Source organism: Ovis canadensis, chromosome 14 (genome assembly GCF_042477335.2).
Source record: "Ovis canadensis isolate MfBH-ARS-UI-01 breed Bighorn chromosome 14, ARS-UI_OviCan_v2, whole genome shotgun sequence".
Taxonomy (NCBI): Eukaryota; Metazoa; Chordata; class Mammalia; order Artiodactyla; family Bovidae; genus Ovis; species Ovis canadensis.
In genome coordinates, this window is record NC_091258.1 from 71,783,805 (window position 1) to 71,789,793 (window position 5,989).

Sequence of the window (5,989 nt, forward strand, 5' to 3'; positions counted from 1 at the left end):
AGACAAGCAAAAGCTGAGAGAATTCAGCACCATCAAATGAGCTCTCTAACAAATGCTAAAGGATCTTCTCTAGACAGGAAACACAAAAAGGGTGTATAAGCTCGAATGGAAAACAATAAAGTAAATGGCAACGGGATCATACTTACCAATAATTACCTCAAACATAAATGGTTTGAATGCCCCAACCAAAAGACAAAGCCTGGCTGAATGGATACAAAAACAAGACCCCTATATATGTTGTCTACAAGAGACCCATCTAAAAACAAGGGACACATACAGACTGAAAGTGAAGGGGTGGAAAAAGATATTCCACGCAAATAGAGACCAAAAGAAAGCAGGAGTAGCAATATTCATATCAGATAAAATAGACTTTAAAACAAAGGCTGTGAAAAGAGACAAAGAAGGACACTATATAATGATCAAAGGATCAATCCAAGAAGAAGATATAACAATTATAAATATATACGCACCCAATACAGGAGCACCGCAATATGTAAGACAAATGCTAACAAGTATGAAAGGGGAAATTAACAATAACACAATAATAGTGGGAGACTTTAATAGCCCACTCACACCTATGGATAGATTAACTAAACAGAAAATTAACAAGGAAACATAAACTTTAAACAATACAATAGACCAGTTAGACCTAATTGATATCTATAGCACATTTCACCCCAAAACAATGAATTTCACCTTTTTCTCAAGCGCACATGGAACCTTCTCCAGGACAGATCACATCTGGGCCATAAATCCAGCCTTGGTAAATTTTAAAAAAAAAATGAAATCATTCCAAGCATCTTTTCTGACCACAACACAGTAAGATTAGATCTCAATTATAGGAGAAAAACTATTAAAAATTCCAACACATGGAGGCTGAACAACACGCTGCTGAATAACCAACAAATCACAGACGAAATAAAAAAAGAAATCAAAATATGCATAGAAATGAATGAAAATGAAAACACAACAACCCAAAACCTGTGGGACACTTTAAAAGCATTGATAAGGGGAAGGTTCATAGCAATACAGGCATACCTCAAGAAACAAGAAAAAAGTCAAATAAATAACCTAACTCTATACCTAAAGCAACTAGAAAAGGAAGAAATGAAGAACCCCAGTGTTGGTAGAAGGAAAGAAATCTTAAAAATTAGGGCAGAAATAAATGCAAAAGAAACAAAAGAGACCATAGCAAAAATCAACAAAGCCAAAAGCTGGTTCTTTGAGAAGATAAATAAAATTGACAAACCATTAGCCAGACTTATCAAGAAACAAAAGGAGAAAAATCAAATCAATAAAATTAGAAATGAAAATGGAGAGATCACAACAGACAACACAGAAATACAAAGGATCATAAGAGACTACTATCACCAATTACATGCCAATAAAATGGACAACTTGGAAGAAACGGACAAATTCTTAGAAAAGTATAACTTTCCAAAACTGAACCAGGAAGAAACAGAAAATCTTAACAGACCCATCACAAGCACGGAAATCGAAACTGTAATCAGAAATCTTCCAGCAAACAAAAGCCCATGTCTAGACAGCTTCACAGCTGAATTCTACCAAAAATTTAGAGAAGAGCTAACACCTATCCTACTCAAACTCTTCCAGAAAATTGCAGAGGAAGGTAAACTTCCAAACTCATTCTATGAGGCCACCATCACCCTAATACCAAAACCTGACAAAGATGCCACAAAAAAAGAAAACTACAGGCCAATATTACTGATGAACATAGATGCAAAAATCCTTAACAAAATTCTAGCAATCAGAATCCAACAACACATTAAAAAGATCATACATCATGACCAAGTGGGCTTTATCCCAGGGATGCAAAGATTCTTCAATATCTGCAAATCAATCAATGTAATACACCACATTAACAAATTGAAAAATAAAAGCCATATGATTATCTCAATAGATAATCATAGAGAAAGCCTTTAGTAAAATTCAACATCCATTTATGATAAAAACTCTCCAGAAAGCAGGAATAGAAGGAACATACCTCAACATAATAAAAGCTATATATGACAAACCCACAGCAAACATTATCCTCAATGGTGAAAAATTGAAAGCATTTCCCCTAAAGCCAGGAACAAGACAAGAGTGCCCACTTTCCCCACTACTATTCAACATAGTTTTGGAAGTTTTGGCCACAGCAATTAGAGCAGAAAAAGAAATAAAAGGAATCCAAATTGGAAAAGAAGAAGTAAAACTCTCACTGTTTGCAGAAGACATGATCCTCTACGTAGAAAACCCTAAAGACTCCACCAGAAAATTACAAGAACTAATCAATGAATATAGTAAAGTTGTGGGATAAAATCAACACACAGAAATCCCTTGCATTCCTATACACTAATAATGAGAAAATAGAAAGAGAAATTAAGGAAACAATTCCATTCACCATTGCAATGAAAAGAATAAAATACTTAGGAATATATCTACCTAAAGAAACAAAATATCTATATATAGAAAACTATAAAACACTGGAGAAAGAAATCAAAGAGGACATTAATAGATCGAGAAATACCGTGTTAATGGATTGGAAGAATCAATATAGTGAAAATGAGTATACTACCCAAAGCAATCTATAGATTCAATGCAATCCCTATCAAGCTACCAATGGCATTTTTCACAGAGCTAGAACAAATAATTTCACAATTTGTATGGAAATACAAAAAACCTCGAATAGCTAAAGCAATTTTGGGAAAGAAGAACGGAACTGGAGGAATCAACCTGCCTGACTTCAGGCTCTACTACCAAGCCACAGTCAGCAAGACAGTATGGTACTGGCACAAGGACAGAAATATAGATCAATGGAACAAAATAGAAAGCCCAGAGATAAACCAATGCACTTATGGACACCTTATCTTTGAAAAAGGAGGCAAGAATATACAATGGAGAAAAGACAATCTCTTTAACAAGTGGTGCTGGGAAAACTGGTCAACCACTTGTTAAAGAATGAAACTAGAACACTTTCTAACACCATACACAAAAATAAACTCAAGATGGATTAAAGATGGATTAAAGATCTAAACATAAGACCAGAAACTATAAAACTCCTAGAGGAGTTATAGGCAAAACACTCTGACATAAACCACAGCAGGATCCTCTATGACCCACCTCCCAGAATATTGGAAATAAAAGCAAAAATAAACAAATGGGATCTAATAAAACTTAAAAGCTTCTGCACAACAAAGGAAACTATAAGCAAGGTGAAAAGACAGCCTTCTGAATGGGAGAAAATAATAGCAAATGAAGCAACTGACAAAGGATTAATCTCAAAAATATACAAGCAACTCTCGCAGCTCAATTCCAGAAATATAAATGACCCAATCAAAAAATAAGCCAAAGAACTAAACAGATTTCTCCAAAGAAGACACACAGAGGGAGTGCTATGGTCGGGTAGGTTGCTGTCCGCAGCAGAGGCCTGTGCCGAGCCGGCGCAGGAAACTACACAACATTTACCAGATTTTACATGGTCAGAAATCTATTGAAAGCAAAAGATAATTTGAGAGGGACTTGGATCAAGAATGGATTCTCTTAACTATACAACGGCATCTGATTCAGCTGTGGAAACTGAGAATCAAAGTGACAACTCTTCCTCTGGTAGCAGCTTGTTTAAAACTCAGTGTGTTCCTGTCCCACCTAAACGATGGCAAAGAAACACTATTAGAAAGTTCGTTCACATACCCAAAAGTACTCAGGCAACAGAGTCATCTAGTGACTCATCTATAGAGCCAAGACCACTGACTTTAAAGGCTATTTTTGAAAGATTCAAAAATAAGAAACGTAAAGGTAAAAAGAAGAAATACAAGCCAACGGAAAGATCAGTGGGAAGACCAAAAGGAAGGAGAACCACTAGATACTCACAAATTAACTGAGAAACAATTTAAAGACAAAAGACCATTTTTAGAATCAGAAAATGGAAGAAAACCATTACCTTGGAGAAAAATTTTAACCTTTGAGCAAGCAGTGGCAAGAGGATTTTTTAACTACCTTGAAAAACTGAAGTATGAATACTACCTCAAGGAATCCTTGAAACAGATGAATGTTGCTGAAGATTTAGAAAAAGAAGACCTTGATAGTTGAAGATACAGACACTTGGATGATGATGGATCTCTCTCTCCTATTGAAGAGCCAGCAGCAGAGGAGGAGATTGCAGCAAACCTTGAACATGATGAATGTGATATTAAGTTGGTGGAGAATAGTTATTTCATAATAAGTTCTGAATTTCCAAAGAAGAATGTATATTTGGATCAAGAGGAATATACTGAAGAAACTGCTTTGCTTAAAAAGAGAACATCAAAATCTAAACACTGGACAGAGGACAAAATGGCCTGAAGAGAGATAGGATTATAAATACCAGACAAGGTAAACAGAATAAAAGCGAAGATAAGTGTCTATATAGGCCAGCCTTGGAAAAAAACAACCCTGTAAGAAAATAAAGAATACTTAAACAGATTTGTGAAACTCTTGAAGTAGTAATTATAAGAAAAATTATGTAGAAAAAATTGAAGCTGTTACTGCAGAGACTGAGTTTACAAATAATAAACAAAGTCCTACTGTTTTTGCCTATGATGTTTTATTTCTAGGTAAGAGAACTTAAAGGTACCATTTGAGCACTGAATCAAATAACAGATTGTAATCTTGAAAAGTTTGCATAAACAAATTTTTTTTTCACCTTAGGGGACCTACAACTTCCTGTTTTTGTTTTACTTAGATGAGTTTAGTGTGAAATGCTGAGTACTGTAATAACTTAATTTTCCCTTCCTAATTACCTGTATTTCAAATATCATTTTCATCACCACTGTATATAATGTATTTTACGGTAGCACTTGTGTTTGTTTTTGTTTAATTTGTGGACAAAGACTTAACAAACAAGTGCGAAAGTAAATCCTCTTTTGCAACCCACAACTCATTGTTCAGTATGAGTTTTGATACAGATAAGAAGGAACATGATCCATAAGGGGGAAAAAAAAAAAAAGACACACAGATAGCTAACAAACACATGAAAAGATGCTCAACGTCACTCATTATCAGAGAAATGCAAATCAAAACCACAATGAGGTACCATTTCATGCCAGTCAGAATGGCTGCTATCCAAAAGTGTACAAGCAGTAAATGCTGGAGAGGGTGTGGAGAAAAGGGAACCCTCTTGCATTGTTGGTGGGAATGCAAACTAATACAGCCACTATAGGAAGAGTGTGGAGATTCCTTAAAAAACTGGAATAGAACTGACATACGACCCAGAAATCCCGCTGCTAGACATACACACCAAGGAAATCAGAATTGAAAGAGACACGTGTACCCCAGTGTTCATTGTAGCACTGTTTATAATAGCCAGGACATGGAAGCAACCTAGATGTCCGTCAGCAGACGAATGGATAAGAAAGCTGTGGTACATATGCACAATGGAGTATTACTCAGCCATTAAAAAGAATACATTTGAATCACTTCTAATGAGGTGGATAAAACTGGAGACTATTATACAGAGTGAAGTAAGCCAGAAAGAAAAACACCATTACAGTATACTAACGCATATATATGGAATTTAGAAAGATGGTAACAATAACCCTGTATTTGAGACAGCAAGAGAGACACAGATGTACAGAACAGTCTTTTGGACTCTGTGGTGGAGGGCGAGGGTGGGATGATTTGGGAGAATGGCTTTGAAATATGTATAATATCATATATGAAACGAATCGCCAGTCCAGGTTCAATGCATGACACAGGATGCTTGGGGCTGGTGCACTGGGATGACCCAGAGGGATGGTATGGGGAGGGAGATGGGAGGGGGGTTCAGGATGGGGAACATGTGTACACCTGTGGCGGATTCATGTTTATGTATGACAAAACCAATACAATATTGTAAAGTAATTAGCTTCCAATTAAAATAAATAAATTAAGCTTCATACCAGCTGCTCTTTTCTTTTGAAACATGATGACTTATTTCACACTGCGTCACTTCCTCGAAATCTTATTCTGA

The 5,989-nt window shown here is 35.8% G+C and overlaps 1 non-coding gene and 1 pseudogene across 1 annotated transcript; both read left to right on the forward strand.

Annotated features, from left to right (window-relative positions):
- Positions 1-3,438: 3,438 nt before the first annotated feature.
- LOC138419490 (TATA box-binding protein-associated factor RNA polymerase I subunit D pseudogene) lies at positions 3,439-4,436 on the forward strand (annotated as a pseudogene).
- A 397-nt stretch (positions 4,437-4,833) lies between these two features.
- LOC138419847 (small nucleolar RNA SNORA40) lies at positions 4,834-4,961 on the forward strand. Its single transcript, XR_011249104.1, has one exon. It is a non-coding gene; the product is annotated as a small nucleolar RNA SNORA40 (small nucleolar RNA).
- The last annotated feature ends 1,028 nt before the right edge of the window (positions 4,962-5,989 follow it).